Source organism: Scylla paramamosain, chromosome 2 (genome assembly GCF_035594125.1).
Source record: "Scylla paramamosain isolate STU-SP2022 chromosome 2, ASM3559412v1, whole genome shotgun sequence".
In the NCBI taxonomy this organism is placed as follows: Eukaryota; Metazoa; Arthropoda; class Malacostraca; order Decapoda; family Portunidae; genus Scylla; species Scylla paramamosain.
The window spans coordinates 32,091,817-32,109,316 of NC_087152.1; the positions used below are offsets into that span (position 1 = coordinate 32,091,817).

The window sequence follows — 17,500 nt, forward strand, 5'->3', positions numbered from 1 at the left end:
TCTCTCTCTCTCTCTCTCTCCCCTTATCCTCTCTTCTCCCGTTTCCTCTTCCCGCTTTTCCCTTCCTCACCTCTATTCCTTCCTCTCCCTTCGGTCTCTTTCTCTTCTCTTATTCTTTTTCTCTTTTCTCTTAATCGTTTCTTCCACTTCCTTCACTTTTTCTCTTCCCTCTCTCTAATCCCTCCCCCTTTCCTTTAATTCCTTCTTTTCTTCCGGTTTTTTTTATCTTTCTTTTCTTCCCTTCCCTCTCCTTCCGGCTAACATTTCTCTTTCGCTTACTCCCTCCTCCACTTTTCTTCATTTATCTCTTATCCATTTCTTTTATTCCACTTCCCTCCCTCTTTCTTATACTCTTCGTTGTCTTTCATCTTACTTTCTGCCTCTTTTTATTCTTCTCTTTGTCACCATCCTCCTCCTCCTCCTCCTCCTCCTCCTCCTCCTCCTCCTCCTCCTCCTCCTCCTCTTTCTCCTCCTCCTTTTTCCTCATCCTTTTGCAATTCTTCATTTCATTTGACAGGTTCCCTCACCTCTTCCTCCTCCTTCTCCTTCCTCACCACTCTTCCTCATTTTGTTTTTCCTCTCATTTATTTTTTTCTCCGTACTCTTTCCCTCTTTCTACTATCTTATTCTGCCTTTTCATTACTTTTTTCCTATTATTCATTTTTTTTTTCCTTCTCCCTTATTCTACATTTCTAGTTTCCTTTCCCTCATTTCACTTCGTTTTTCTCTTTACCTGAAGTTTTCATCTCAATTTTTCACCTTCCTTCATCAGCTAATGGCGTTCGTTCCCTTCACTTCTTTTTCCTCCTCTTTTCCATTTCCCTCTTTTTTTCTCTTTCCTATCCTTGCTATCTACTTTTCTGAGTCTCTCGTAAGCATTTGTTCCTTCACACAGTCTTATCACTTATCTCTTCTTTCTCCTTTTCTTTTTTTTTTTTTGTTTTGTTTTGTTTCATCTTACACTTTAAATTCTCTTTTTCTTCATTTTCATGTTTCCGTCTACTTCATCTTGCCTCTCCCAATCATATTTTTCCTTCACTCATCTCTCTTACCTCTAATTTCTTCTCGTTTTTCCTTATCGTTTACTTCCCATCCTCCCTCCTTTCCCCTTCTTGTCCATTCCTTGCCTTCCCTTCTTTATTTTTTCTCTTCTAATCACTTCTTTCATCATATATATCTCTCATTTCTCCTTTCCACTTTTCTTATAATTTATACTTTTTTTTCATTTTCCTTATTTTTCTTCTATTCCTTTTCTTAACCCTTTCTTATCTTTTCATCTACTTTTTCTGACTCTCCCAGCCATTCGTTCCATTATGTAACTCCTCCCTTCCCTTTTCCGTTTTCTTATCACCTGTTCTTCCCATTCTCTCCTCTTTTCTAACCCGCTTCTTAAACGTTCCTTATTCATCTTCTCATTCACGTGCATTCGTTTCTTGTAACCATTACTTTCATCGCACAATCCTCCGTTCTTCCCTTTCCTAATTCCCTACTTTCCTATTCCTCTTTTAACCATTCCTTCTTTACCATTTCACCTGTTTTTTCTTTATCTATTCCAATCATTCCGTCTACTTCTCTCCCCCCACCTCCATTCGTCTTTCTCCATCCCCCCTCCATCTAAACATTCCTTCTGCCTAAGTGCGCGTATATCAGACAAAGCACTCTCCAAAACTCGGTCTAATTTTTACTATCCTAAGGCTGAGATTGCTCTGTGGCCTTCTTTCCCTTTTAAAGTATTCACCGCCTCCTCTTGCACTGTCCCTCGTCCCTCTATTTTTAAGCCGCAAATCTTCCAAAAGCAGTTTTGTTTTTTGTTTTTTTCTGAGACGAGGACAGGATGTGGGAAAAGGGGAGGTGGGTTTTGTGTTGTGAGATGATACCGATTAATTCATGAGAGAGAGAGAGAGAGAGAGAGAGAGAGAGAGAGAGAGAGAGAGAGAGAGAGAGAGAGAGAGAGAGAGAGAGAGAGAGAGAGAGAGAGAGAGAGAGAGACCATTACTTTTTTTCGATAATTATCTTCATCATTACAGTGAAGAAGAGGAAGAGTATAAGCAAGCGAAGAAGAAAGTGAGAAGGGAAAAGTGGAAGGAAAGAAAGGGAACCGAAGAGATAGAAGAGGAGAAATAAGAAAGGAAGAAAAATACATAAAGGAAATGAGAGAGAGAGAGAGAGAGAGAGAGAGAGAGAGAGAGAGAGAGAGAGAGAGAGAGAGAGAGAGAGAGAGAGAGAGAGAGAGAGAGAGAGAGAGAGAGAGAGAGAGAGAGAGAGAGAGTAATGACCAACTGGAGATACAATACATAGAGATATTAGAAGCATAAGAACAGCAACAATAAAGGCTTTCCGGGAAACTTATTGCACTTATAGTTGATGAGATGATACGGGAGAGAGAGAGAGAGAGAGAGAGAGAGAGAGAGAGAGAGAGAGAGAGAGAGAGAGAGAGAGAGAGAGAGAGAGAGAGAGAGAGAGAGAGAGAGAGAGAGAGAGAGAGAGAGAGAGAGAGAGAGAGAGAGAGAGAGAGAAATAACGGTGAAAGACGTGTCAAGATTGGTCGGGAGGAAAAAACAAAAGAATTGAATGGAGGGGGTGGGAGATGGATGAGAGGCACCGTCGGAAATGGAGGAGGAGGAGGAGGAGGAGGAGGAGGAGGAGGAGGAGGAGGAGGAGGAGGAGGAGGAGGAGGAGGAGGAGGAGGAGGAGGAGGAGGAGGAGGACTTATGTAAATGGAATGGATGGATGGATAAAAAATGCTTAAGTACATTTTTATTAGTAAGATATCACATGCCCACTTTTCCTCTCTCTCTCTCTCTCTCTCTCTCTCTCTCTCTCTCTCTCTCTCTCTCTCTCTCTCTCTCTCTCTCTCTCTCTCTCTCTCCCTCTCTTCTCATTCTCCTACTTTTCCATCTTCTGCTCTTCCTTTTCCTCTCTTTTTCTCCCTTCATCTTCTCTTCCTGTTCCTCCTCCTCTTCCAGGTAATGAAGAATTTACATATCGAAGAAAAGCAATGGCCTCTCTCTCTCTCTCTCTCTCTCTCTCTCTCTCTCTCTCTCTCTCTCTCTCTCTCTCTCTCTCTCTCTCTCTCTCTAGCTGTGGGCGGAAAGCAGACAAATGGTATACGTATTTGTATGTCTGAGAGAGAGAGAGAGAGAGAGAGAGAGAGAGAGAGAGAGAGAGAGAGAGAGAGAGAGAGAGAGAGAGAGAGAGAGAGAGAGAGAGAGAGAGAGAGAGACCTTCCTCGATATGCAGAGTACCATTACAATAATTAGCTTACCATTGCTGCCACCATTACTGTTACTCGAAGTGCCTCCAGTCTTCTTTTAATACCTGCAACGAGAGAGAGGAAAAAAAGGAAACAGAGAAGGGAACACGGGAGGGAAGGGAGGGTGAGATGAGGTGGAGGAAGGAAAAGGGAGGGAGGGAGGGGAAGGAAGCGGGATGATGGAAGGGAAAGGAAACCGAATGATGAATGAATGAAATGGAGGAATAATGTAGCAGGAAACGGATGGTAGGGGAAGGGAAGGGAAGGGAAGGGAAGGGAAGGGAAGGGAAGGGAAGGGAGAGTGGGAAAGAAAGGAAAGAGAAAAAGAGGGAAAGTAAGGTGGAAGGATGACGAAAGGGATAGGGACTGAGCGAGGGAAGGGATGGGAAGCAAAGGGAAAGGAAAACGGGAGGGGAGGAAAGAAGAGAGGAGGAAAATGGAATGAAAGAAAGAATAAAGGAAAGATAAAAAAGAGGAGAGGAAAGGAAAGTAGAAAGAGAAAAAATAAAAGAAGGGAAAGAATGGAATGGAGAAGAAATAAAAGGGAAAGGAAGGAAAGGAGATAGACGACAAGAAGATGAAGGGAAAGAAAGCAAATGATAGCGGAGGAGAAGGAACGAAGGAAAAATAAAAATGGAAGAGAAGAAAAAGAAAAAAAGTAAGGGAAAAGGAAGAAAATGAAGATAAGAGAAAATCAATGAAGGGAATTAAGGGAAAAGAGAAGAAAGGAAAGAGAAAGGAAAAAAAACTGGAGTGAAAGAGAAAACCAACAGACGTATATAAAACAATTGGAAAACTAAACAAGATCGAAGAGAGAGTAAAGGAAGAGAAGGGGGGGAAAGAAAAGGTAAGGAAAGAGAAAGGAAGACAAAGAGAGAGAGAAAACAATACTACTACATTAAGAGTCGATATTTCCAAGTTTTCCTTTATACTTTTCACAATAGAAAAAACCTGTGTCAAGCTAGATTAGGCCCCTACACACACACACACACACACACACACACACACACACACACACACACACACACACACACACACACACACACACACACACACACACACACACACACACACACACACACACACACACACACTCTCTCTCTCTCTCTCTCTCTCTCTCTCTCTCTCTCTCTCTCTCTCTCTCTCTCTCTCCGCCACTTGTAACACTCGAGCTGACCTCTGTTCTTCCTTTATTTCCCGGTGAAGAGAAGCCTGGCTGGCCTTGCTGTCCTTTATTTCCTTCTACTGTGCAGCCTTTGATCTTTGTTGATAGATGAAAAGAAAGATAGACGGAAGGATATATAGACAGATGGACAGATAAATAGATAGTTAGATGGATAGATAGATATAAAGATAGACAGACAGATTGACAGATAGATAGATAGATAGATAGATAGATATAGATTGAGAGAGAGAGAGAGAGAGAGAGAGAGAGAGAGAGAGAGAGAGAGAGAGAGAGAGAGAGAGAGAGAGAGAGAGAGAGAGAGAGAGAGAGAGAGACAGACAGACAGACAGACAGACAGACAGACAGACAGACAGACAGACAGACAGACAGACAGACAGACAGACAGACAGACAGACAGACAGACAGACAGACACAGACAGACACACAGACACACAGAGACAGACACACAGAGACAGACAGACACATAGATAGATATATCGATAGATTGAGGGATTGATTGATTGATTGACTGATAGATTGATTGATAGATAGACAGATATGGATAGACAGATATGGATAGATAGGTAGATAGATAGATAGATGGAGATAGATAAATAGGTAGACAAGCAGATAAACAGAATGCAGGAACACATTGAAATGCTTCTCTTTCAAACGTATAAAATCATATATGAAATGTAATATTCTATAATGCTAACTCAGGTAAAACAACAAATGAGATGAAAAGGAGGAAACACGAGTAAATGGCTGAAATAACAGAAACTGGATATATATTATTCTTAAGAGACCTACTACAGCCACGGCACAAAGGAAACTAATGCTTTATACCACAAGTTACCTCATGTTTATGTGGTTTTGCCCTCGGCCCGTCGCCTTTACATGTAGACCAATATGTGTATAGTGATGAAAAAATTAAATAAAAATAAAAAAAACAACCACGGGTCACGTAACTCAAAGAAAACGGACCTCCACTTCTTTTCAACGAGAACTTCGGTAAAGAAAATATCATCCAAGGGACCCAAATAGCGACTGGTTTGATTCCCTCGCACATCAACGATACCAAATGCATTAAAGTATAAAGAGAAGTTTCCTTGGGGTCGTCTTTCAAATTTTTAGTCCATTTTCAGGCTCCAGCCAAGATATCACGAACTCTCTCTCTCTCTCTCTCTCTCTCTCTCTCTCTCTCTCTCTCTCTCTCTCTCTCTCTCTCTCTCTCTCTCTCTCTCTCTCTCACGGAAGAGGAAAACAAAGGGAAGAGGAGACTGTGGCAAAGAAAATGAAGTTAAAGAGAAAAAAGAAGGAAAAAAGGAAAGAACGCAACTGAGAAAGAAAACAAGAAATGCGATAAATATTTACGAACACAAAACAAAAGGAGAAAAAGTGGAGATAAAATAGGAGGAAAAGGAAACTTAAAGAGAGAAAACACGGACGAGAGATGAATGATAGAAGGAACAAAAGGAAAAAAAAAGTCATACTACCACACACACACACACACACACACACACACACACACACACACTGAACGACCCCCAGACAAGGAAGTTTTCCCCGCCAACCTCCAGCCTCACAAAGGGATCTGAATGTATATATGAATTTCAAGGCTACTTCAGGCTCCCAGTGGGCTAGAACCGAGCCCCAAGTGACCCTTCCTGGATCTCCTATGATCCGGTTCGGCGTGTGATCCTTTTCCCCCCACAAAGAACTTAAAAAGCCAACTGGAAAAGGCCAAAACAAAAAGTACATTTGATAAACATGTAACGCTTCTGAAAAATATTAGAGTACAGGGCAGGAAAAACAGGGCACGGCAAGTAATAAGAAAAGAGGGACGAGGGAAATTGAAGAAAATGGAGATAAAGCGCCAGAGAAGAAATATGGAGGACAGGAGAACTGGAAAAATACAGAAAAAAAAAAAAAAGTAATTAAAGAAAGATGGACGGGACAAGACCGAAAATTTTTGGGGACAGGATATGAAGAACAGTAGGAGAATAAAGGAAATGGAAACAGGAAGGGCACGTGAACAAGTGGAGAGAACAGGCCCACAGAAAACAAAGGGATGACAGGTGAAGGAAAATATGGGGGAACAAGACAAGAGGGGAAAGATATGGGGACAGGGCAAGAGAGAGAACAAATGGAGGGAAAAATAAAAAGAAATCGGAAAGACAATTCACGTTTGAAAATAATGGAGAGGAAAGGGTGAAAGGGGGAGAACTGGGAAGAGTGGAAAAAGGGAAACGAGGCAAGTTGAGAGAGAGAGAGAGAGAGAGAGAGAGAGAGAGAGAGAGAGAGAGAGAGAGAGAGAGAGAGAGAGAGAGAGAGAGAGAGAGAGAGAGAGAGAGAGAGAGAGAGAGAGAGTTATATAGATACCCAAGCCACGACAGACTTTGCGGTCCTCACGAGGTGATCAGATCTAGGACTATTAAGGTGACAGTAGAAAGGACAGCAAAGCAGAAAGCTCTCTCCCCACCCTCCAATCCCTCCGGCATAAGCCGTATAGGAAACATCAGAAATAAATACTTTACGGGAAGGAAGAGAGAAGGAAAAACCCTAAGGAAATTTTACAGGAAAGAATGAAAAAAGATGAAAAAAGGTGCCCCCATTTCCTGGAAGAAAGGAAGTTAATCCCTAACAAACAAACGCTGTTAGGCGTGGATTGCAGCCAAAATATTTGTCAGGAGGGCGTTTAAAAATTATCTACGGTGTTGCTTTCTATAACGGCTCGAGGAAGCCCATGCCATAGATTAACTACACGATGGAAAAAAATATTTTTTTGAGTCATGAGAGTTGAAGGATTTCCAAACAATTTTGCAACCGTTTCCTCGCGTGTAATTTGAAAAATCTATTGTTAAATATTTACTGCAGTCCATGTTATCAATGCCTTTGATGATTTTAAACACCTGTATTAAGTTGCCTCTTAGTCTTTTTTGTGTTAATGGGTATAGAATTAATTCTTTAAGACGCTTTTCGTATGGTTCGTTTCTTAATTTTGATACGTATAATATTTGTTACTCTACGCTGAACTCTTCCTAATTTATCAATGACTTTCTGGTAGTAGAGGCACCGTGCTTGAACGCAATATTTCAAAAGGGGACGGACTAAAGAGTTATACAAAGTGAGGACTATATCCTTAAATTTATATTCAAAAGATCTGCCGATTAAGCCAATTATTTTGTTTGCCTTTTTTATGACTCCTGAACGTTGTTGGCCTACATTTCAGGTTACTCGATATTGTTACTAAATCAATTTCTTTGTCAACACTTTTAAGTTGGGTACCATTTAGAATATACTTTCCTTTCTCGTTTCGATACCCTATGTGAAGCACTTAGCACTTATTTGCATTAAAACTCATTTGCCAGGTTTGCCCCTACTCTGACAACTTGTCTAGATTTTTCTGCATTCCTATTACTTGTTTGTTAGAGACTACATAATTCGCTATTTTGGTGTCATCAACAAACTTCGATATTATATATCTATGTCGTTTATATAAACAAAGGAAAGAACAGGTCCTAAGACTGATCCCTGTGGTACCCCGCTGGTTACGTTAGTCCACTTGGATGCTTTTCTATTTATTACTACTCTTTGTTTACGGTTGTTTAGCCAGTTTTCTACCCATCGCAACACGTCGCCTTGGATACCGTGTGATTTTAATTTAATCAGTAAACGTATGCGGGGGACTTTGTCGAAGGCCTTTTGAATATCAAGATATATTACATCTACCGCTTTACTCTCGTCATACTGGTTCAGAATATTGTAGAGGTCAAAGAGGTCCGTCAAACAAGAGCGTTTGTTTCGGAAGCCGTGTTGAGTATTTTAAAATAGCTTGTTTTCCTCTAAGTGATTAACAAGTTTGTCTCTTATAAATGTTTCAAGCATTTTGCATAAGACTGAGGTTAAGCTTATTGGCGGTAATTGCATGGTAAAGATTTACTGCCTTTTTAAAAAAAACGGGGTTACGTCAGCGAGCTTCCACTTATCAGGCATTGTACCGGACTGCAGTGAGTTAATGAACATAAGGTCAGTGGCTTAACTAGTTCGGATTATGTTTCTTTTAAGATGCAGGGTGAGATCGTATCAGGTCCTGGTGACTTCCTTACTTTATCAATACATTTTGACACGTCTCTTTCTGTTATGATGATACTACTACTGAGGGCACTGCTGTTATTTAATTGGACTGCTGGCACCGTAGGGATGCCGTTGAGTTCTTCTGCTGTAAAAACTGACGCAAAGAAAGTGTTAAGGATGCTACTAATTCCCTCCTCTTCGTTGATGGTCTCCATTTTCATCGGTAATTGGTCCAATAGTTGAGGTAATCAATCTCTTTTGCCTGAAAAACCTATAAATCTCCTTTGGGTTCGTCTTACTTTGGTTTGCAACGTGTAATTCGGTGGACTTTTTGCTGTGTTTGATTAACCTCTACGCTTTACATCTTAACTCTTTGTATCTGATGCATTCTTCGTTATTGCTGTATGATTTTAATCTGTTATGGGCGTCCTCTTGGCGCGCAGACATTCACCTATTTGTTTGTTCCACCACTTTGGCTTAACGTTTTGAATGGGACGACGATTTTTCATAGGCACGCATTCTTGCACAACTTTTAGATATTAATTAATGAAAAGATTTCCATTGAGCATTCATATCTGTGGTTGTACGTAAGTATCACCAAGAAAGAGAAAGTAAATGAAACGACAATAACTCAGTATTAAAAAGTGTTGATATCTTTCTAAAATAAACACTGTAAATAAACATTGTAAATAAATAAATAAATAAAAGCAAGTAAGACACAATAAAAGAAAAATCTTGAAAAAAGTGAGACTGCAGACTCATGTGTTGCTACATAATCCTTTCATATTTCCTCGGCGTGTAGTGTGCCGCCGTGACGCGTTGATAATACATTCAGGGTACAGGAGGCTCGTGCTGTTTGTTCTTCCAGTGGGGATCCAGGCGGGCACAGAGCGAGGAGAGGGAAACAAAAGGGTGCAGGCGGTGTTACTATTTACCTTGAGTCTCCAGTACAGCAAGCGTTACGTGAGAGTGACGCTGAGGTGGAGGTAATCTTATATTTTAATTTTATACTTCTTAGTACTTCTTTGTATTTATGCTCCCTAATATCCTCTTACTCTTTGTTTTCCTGCTTTCTTATATATCAATTTTATATTTTTTGATACTCCTTAATATATTTGCTCTAATATTTTCTTATTCTTCTTAATACTCTTCTCTTATTCTTCTTAATACTCCTTGATATATTTGCTCTCTAATATCCTCTTATTCTTCCTTATCCTGCCTTGCATTTCCCTGTACCAGTTTATACTTTTTATTATTGCCACGTACTTATTATTAGTTTGTTTATTTATTTCATTTTTTTTCTTTACTTTTCCTTTCTTTTTCTTTCTTTTTCTCTCTCTCTTTCTAACAACTGAAGCATCCCCTCAGTCTCCCTACTACATGATGTTTTCCTGTACTCCGTTACTTTTTTAATCCCTTGTGTTCCCTTTACACTTCCCTTGTCCTCGTATTTAAACTTTCCTATACCGCTACCTACTCACTTACATTCACACATTAAGATACTTGTACTCCATTCTACTCTTCTGTATTCCCTTAGACATCAAGATATTTATATGCTCCTTTATTCTTTTACTTCCTAAGCTAACCTAATACTTAACACCCTCTTACACCTCTTCATACGTACTTCCTTACACTCCATTTTAATCTCTTGGGCTCCCTTACACTTCCCAACACTTCATTATACTTCCATCTATTCCCTTACACGTAACTATATACTTCCTTACGTTTATACATCATGGTACTTGCGCTCCTTATATTTCCTTTATTTCCCTTATACACTATGACACTTATAGGCACTTGATTCACATACTTATACTGTCTAATATTCCCTTATACCCCTTCATGCAGTCTTATCCTTCATTTTATCCACTAATATGGTCTTATACTACGTAACACTCCTTATGAATACTAACACTCCCCCTTTACATTTTCTTATACTTGTCATTCACACTCCCTCTCTCAGCAGCATCAACCTGACGTGCATAGGCCGTCCCTGAAAGACGCAGATCTTGAGAAGGAAATCGAACGCAGGCAGGCAGACTCCCACTGCTCTTAAAAGGTGGCGCCTGTTCGCGGGTAAGGGTGATGGGGAGTGCTTTGAGGGGAGTGCGCGTGGGATGGAATGCAAGCGGTGATAAGGAGGCTGGTGGTGGTGGTGGTGGTGGTGGTGGTGGTGGTGGTGGTGGTGGTGGTGGTGGTGGTGGTGGTGGTGGTGGTGGTGGTGGTGGTGGTAGGCAGACAGAAAAGGGTGCAGGAGAGTTATGGAAAATATCGACCCGTGACGATAGTGATTGTAATACTGGTGGAGGAGGAGAAGAATGGAGAATATGATGAGGGGGGTGAGAGAGAAGATTAGGATAAGGATTGTCAGGAAGAAGAAGAAGAAGAAGAAGAAGAAGAAGAAGAAGAAGAAGAAGAAGAAGAAGAAGAAGAAGAAGAAGAAGAAGAAGAAGAAGAAGAAGAAGAAGAAGAAGAAGAAGAAGAAGAAGAAGAAGAAGAAGAAGAAGAAGAAGAAGAAGAAGAAGAAGAAGAAGAAGAAGAAGAAGAAGAAGAGCAGCAACAACAACAACAACAACAACAACAACAACAACAACAACAACAACAACTACAACAACAACAACGATACAAAGGACCCAAAGGAAGAACAAACAACAACAACGATACAAAGGACCCAAAGGAAGAACAAACACCAACAAACCTGATGACCCTTACGGAGGTGGTTTTGGGAACTACACTATCAAGCATACAGTAAGAGAAAATGGACAGCAAAGTTGAAGGCTTCACCCCACCCACCGCTCCCCCTCCCACACAAACCCAGGCCTCACAGGAAAAGATGTAGTGTAGTGTGGATAGACTGTATGGATATTCTTAAAGGCAGGAGATGAGAACAGCCACTATTTCTACTTCTACGCGATGCTCGACAGAGGAGGAAAGGATAGGAAGAGCTGTGATGAGTGTGGTGTGGTGTGGTGAATGTAGTTGTGGTGAATACTGGTGAGTGATGCGTGTGGTTGCAGTGGTGGTGAGCGTGGTGGTGCCTGTGGTGGTATTACGGTGGCTGTGACTCATACCAAAGTGAACCTGAACAAATTTTCATTGCAGTTTCATATGACAGGGAATAGAAGCTCAGTTGTGGGTCTAAAATCTTGTCCAGTCTGTTCTGGAGCGCGGTAGTATTGCTGTGCGATGGACGACGTAAGGAGATCAAGAGCTCCGAACGTTAATGGCCCAGTTGATGAAGTGCTTAGCTTCGTCTGACGTGAATCTTTTACCATCTATCTTGGAGGAGGAGGAAGAGGAGGAGAAGGTGGAGGAGTAAGAAGAATAGGACGTCATAATGTTGATAGTGAAAAGAAAACAACAAAAAGAAAGAGAAGAAAAGAAAGAAATAAAACTTCACAATGCTGCACTAATACTCTTGTTTATATTTAAAAAAAAAAAAACTTAAACCATGAATAAACATTGAACAAAAAATGGAAAAGATATAAGAACTTGCAAGAAAGTCACCAAAAAACAGCAAGGAGAACAAGAACGACAAAACGAACAAGAACAAGAAGAATCCTGACATAGACAGAAACAGACCGAGGAGACAGGAACAGCCCCAGCGACACGGGCAGCAGGTGACAATAGGCCTGTTCACGAGGGGCTGAGTGACACATCCTTGCTCACTCCATTGTGTGCTGTGAAGCCTCAGAAATCTAATGAAATGCATTACTGCAAGGTGGAGGTCGCCCTGGATGTGAGGACGACACGCTGCTGGATTAGAAAGGTGGATTACTCAATGACTCCACGAGAAATTAAACCTTGCCGCTGCGGGCGAGTGGATGAGGACGAGGCGAAGACAAGAACAAGATGGGGAAGGGATTAACGAACTGAAGGAGATGAGGTACATCACACAAGAACGGGCGAGATGAAGACGACGAAGAGGTGAAGACGAAAACGCGGGAAAGACAAAGGGAACATGAAGAGATGAGGAAAAGCTGAAGATGAAAATGTTTAATTGAGCTAGAACATATAAAATAAACTAGAAAAATATAAAGGTAACCTAGGAGAAGAAAAATTTTGGTTAATAAATCACTCGAACCGGAGATTGTGACAAGACTAACTAAAGGCAATGAAAGAGACGAGCTAAAAATACAAACTAAAAATCGGGAAGAAAACGAGGAACAACAGGTGACGAAGTGACGGGGTAACTAAAGAAAAACTACCACGAGGACGACTCATCTTCGCCTCATCTGGAAGCCTGGAACGACCACGACAAGCAACCTTTCCTGGAACTGGACCGGCACCTTATATATACTTCTGTCCGTGTGTGTGTGTGTGTGTGTGTGTGTGTGTGTGTGTGTGTGTGTGTGTGTGTGTGTGTGTGTGTGTGTGTGTGTGTGTGTGTGTGTGAGGCGCAGGTGTTGTGTTGTTCCCATGCGTCACACTACTGCGTCATCCCCTGCCAGGTGTTTGTTGACATACGGGCTATCCAGGTGCACATCACAAGGCTCATTAAACACGCCTGCCCCGCCCGTGTGTTACTGACGCTGTTACTCAGTGTCTGTTTTATTACTCATGCTTAATTATTGATGGAGGGATTTCTTTTCTTTATTTTTTTCCTTTTTACATATATACCTTAATTTATTATTTTGTTTACGTATATTTGTTCGATTTATCTACTTATCTATCTGTTAACCTTTATATATATTCACTAGTATCAATTCAATATATACGTCTTTGTCTTTGTATCTATTTCTATCTTTTGTTGCTGTCTGTCTGCTTATCCTTTATTATTTATTATATCGAGACATTTGTTGCTCAATAAACAGCTACCTATCTATCTATCTATCTATATGTCTGCCTGTCTGTCTGCTAGCCTGTCAATTTGTGTCTGTCTCACTATCTCTGTCAATCTAATCATCTATTTATCTACTCATTTATCTGTCTATTCATTATCTCTCTCTCTCTCTCTCTCTCTCTCTCTCTCTCTCTCTCTCTCTCTCTCTCTCTCTCTCTCTCTCTCTCTCTCTCTCATTAGCGCCAGAAAGGTAACCGTATACGTTAACCAACACTTCTCTCTCTCTCTCTCTCTCTCTCTCTCTCTCTCTCTCTCTCTCTCTCTCTCTCTCTCTCTCTCTCTCTCTCTCTCTCTCTCTCTCATTTGTGTCATTTTACTTCATCTCTCACTCCTTCGCTGTGACACACAGAGAGAGAGAGAGAGAGAGAGAGAGAGAGAGAGAGAGAGAGAGAGAGAGAGAGAGAGAGAGAGAGAGAGAGAGAGAGAGAGAGAGAGAGAGAGAGAGAGAGAGAGAGAAAAAGAAAGAAAGAAAGAAAGAAAGAAAGAAAGAAAGAAAGAAAGAAAGAAAGAAAGAAAGAAAGAAAGAAAGAAAAAGAAAGAAAGAAAGAACAAATGAATAAATGAATGAATCGGTACCATCACTGGATAAGGGAAGTCAGTGCAGTAGGAGAACAAAGTGGAAGAGAAACTCTACTTACACAGCTTGTCTGAATGCACTGAGGCTAACAACGCTTCGCTCAAAATTCAGTTACTGTGGAGTCGAAGAATTACCAAGATAATGTGCTTTTATTCCACAGTCTTTCTTTTTTAATGCATAGTGCCTAAATTTTCTATGGTATCTTTTATCCAGTTTAAAATGTTGGACGTCTGAGCAGTCTTACTAATGGGGGAACATTTCTCGTATTCTGCAATTATGTTTTTTACTATATATCATTAGAAGAGTTCAAGCTCAGGTAAGAAGGAAGGCGTGGTGATAAAGGGTTATATGAATACGTTGTACATACATGAAATCGACAATAAGAAAAAACTGTACTAGAGACTTGACAGTGAGGTTGGAAAGTGCAGAATGACAAAAGATTACGTAAATAAGTAGTACATACGTGGAATCAACAATATCAGACCGTGCTAGACTTGAGAGTGAGGTGAGACGAAGGGTGCAGTAAGACAGGATTACGTGGTTAAGTTATAGATACGTGGAATCAATATCAGACCGTGCTAGACTTGAGAGTGAGGTGAGACGAAGGGTGCGGAGTGATAAAGGATTACGTGGACAAGTTGTACATACGTGGAATCGATATGAGGGCATGCTGGGTAATAAACACGAGTATGTCCTCACGCCACCACGAACGACACTATATGCAGGTGTGATGTGAAGTAAGAGAGAGGGTGGCATACTTAAACGTTTCAAGATCTTGCCACGACTACCTTTATCAGGCGCTAGTGGAAGTTACTGGAGAATTTTCAAGGGTGTCTTAGTGATTTCCGTGATTCTCGTAAGCATTATACATTATTAAAAATATCCAGTGAAAATCTGTCTTTAAGAATAATCATAATGAGACATAAGCGTTTTCAAATACGATGCAGAGAGAGAGAGAGAGAGAGAGAGAGAGAGAGAGAGAGAGAGAGAGAGAGAGAGAGAGAGAGAGAGAGAGAGAGAGTATAAATTTTGACAAGTCTCAAGAAACAAGAAACAGCAGTGAGAATATTAACATAGTAAGTTTTATCAGAGAGAGAGAGAGAGAGAGAGAGAGAGAGAGAGAGAGAGAGAGAGAGAGAGAGAGAGAGAGAGAGAGTACTTTACCACCGTCCCTCTTTCCTAAACAGCTGGGGGTTAGTGCTCCCCGCAGCCGGCATGATAACATTACGGTGTTGGCGCGGCGGGAGGCGGAGTGCCGGCCTTACTACCAAACCCTTGCTCCTTGCTGTCCTCCTCACCCCCACCTGCCCTCTTACCCTACAAATCCTACCTACTTCCCGACCCTTATCGTCCTCACCCCCTCACCCCAACCCTCCCTGATCCTACAACCCTTCATCTATTGCCCAGCGGTCTACCTCTTTCCCATTACTCTCTTCTCTTATTCCAATATATTCTACTTTATCCTCTCCCGCTACTGTTTCCATTCATTCCTTTATTCATTCTTCTTCCTTCTCCTTTTTCTCTTACTGTTTACCTCCTAGCTATAATGTATTCTCTCTCTCTCTCTCTCTCTCTCTCTCTCTCTCTCTCTCTCTCTCTCTCTCTCTCTCTCTCTCTCTCTCTCTCTCTATCGTCGCTTCCTCAACCACTTCTTCTCATTCAATCTTCTATTCCCTTCTTCATCCTATATTCATGTATCTCTCTCTTTCTCCTCTTACTTTTCTCAGCTCCTTCCCTCTCTCCCCTCACCTTCCATTACAATACCACTCCCTTCCTCCTCCTCCTCCTCCTCCTCCTCCTCCTCCTCCTCCTCCTCCTCCTCCTCCTCCTCCTCCTCTTCCTCCTCCTCCTCCTCCTCCTCCTCCTCCTCCTCCTCCACATTTCCCTCCTGCACTCTTATCTCTCTCCCTCCATCTCTCTTCCCCTCCCCGACTCCTCCCTCCGCTCACCTTGTCTTTTCCTCTCCTCCTTCCTTCCCTCCTTCCTCCGCCCCTTCTCTCCCTTCCCAGCCCGGGGCAAAATATTGACGGTGCTGCAAGAATAAGACGCGAAAGAAAGTGTACGTGTTAAAGGGCGCATGGGAGGAGATAACGAGGGAACAGAGAAGGGGACGGATGAGCCAGTGGGTGTGTTAGTGAAAGGGGAGTGAAGGAAAAATTAGGTGGAGGAGAGAGATGTGAAGAAAGGAAATAAGAATAAAGGAAGCCTGGAAAAATTATCGGAGGGAGGGAGGAAGGGAGAGAAGGAGAGAGGGAGGGAGAAAAGGAATGAAGCAAAGAAAGAAGGAAGGATAAATGAGTGTAATCGTAAAAACAAAAAATAAATAAATACAGGAAAGAATGGAAGAGATGGAGGAAGGAAGGAAGGAAGGAAGGAAGGAAGGAAGGAAGGAAGGAAGGAAGGAAGGAAGGAAGGAAGGAAGGAAGGAAGGAAGGAAGGAAGGAAGGGAAGGAACGAACGAACGAACGAACGAACGAACGAACGAACGAACGAAGAAAAGAAGGAGAGAAGGAAGAAACGAAAGGGGGGAAGCAGGGAAAACTGTGACTGTATAGGTAAAAGAAAGAATTAAAGAAAAAGACGGAGGAAAGAATGAAAGAGATGAAGATAGGACTGAAGGAAGGAAGAAATGAGTGAAGGAAGAAAGGAGGAAAGGAAGACGCAAAGGTGAAATTAGAGGAACGTTAAAAAAAGTATGAGAGACTTAAAAAGGGAATGACGAAAGGAAGAAGAAATTAGAAAGAAATCAAAGAAATAAGGAAATAAAAAAAAGGGAAAGAGGAGAGAAAGAAGGGAGGATCGAAACCGGAAAAGACGAAAAACAGGGAGAGAAGGAGGAATATAAGAAAAGAAACTAAAGAAAAGAAAATGGTACAGAGATAAGGAAAAATTAAAAGATAACAAAGCACAGGATGGAACGAAAATAAAGCAAAACAAAAAGTCAAAAACAATAAAGAATAAAAATACTTAATCTCGATAAATTGGACGAATAAATCATGGGAATTAAAAATAAATATACAAAATTTTTGAAAACGTTATGAATTGTTTGTATTTTATTTGTTTGAACATTTGTTTGCGCGTCGGAGTAAGCCGCATGTCTGTATGTCTGTCTCATTCTGCATCTGTCTATTTCCCTTTATTTAACACTCGTTGGCAATTCGTTTACTCGACTGTCTATCTGCTTGTCCATCTGTCTGTCTATCTACTTGTCCACCTGTCTGTCTGTACGTCAATTTCTGAATTAAGGTGTCTGTTTATTTTTCGTATTTCTATCTGTCTGCTACTCAAAATATCAATTTATCTTCCTATTAGTCTCTTTGTCTTTGTCTCATTGATTCATATGTCAGTAAATGCACTTCTATCCATTAATCCTCTTTGTCATTCTATTTGTCTGTCTGCCTATATTTCCATTAGTCCCTGTGTTTACCTAACCATCAATACACACACCTCATGTATTTCAGTCACCTGTCTGTCTGTCTGTCTGTCTGCCGGTCAATACACTGTGCCTCTCAAAACAAGTGTCTGTCAATATATCTGCCTGTCTGCTCCTCTGCCTGTTAGTACACTCACATGCCAGTCTGTTCT

At 41.2% G+C, this 17,500-nt stretch overlaps 1 protein-coding gene and 1 long non-coding RNA gene across 10 annotated transcripts in view; one reads left to right on the forward strand and one right to left on the reverse strand.

Moving 5' to 3' along the window:
* Nucleotides 1–17,500, reverse strand: part of LOC135113582 (uncharacterized) — a 346,462-nt gene that overhangs the window by 182,159 nt on the left and 146,803 nt on the right. Inside the window, exon 3 of one of the 3 annotated variants that reach the window (XR_010274888.1) lies at nt 3,266–3,318. The exons of the other annotated variants lie outside the window; for them this stretch is intronic. This is a non-coding gene — a long non-coding RNA (uncharacterized LOC135113582). The remainder of the gene's footprint in view (nt 1–3,265; nt 3,319–17,500) is intronic. 3 annotated transcript variants of the gene reach the window in all.
* LOC135113544 (ras-related protein Rap-1b-like) overlaps nt 1–17,500 on the forward strand; it is a 229,152-nt gene that overhangs the window by 130,739 nt on the left and 80,913 nt on the right. The gene's annotated exons all lie outside the window — the stretch shown is intronic.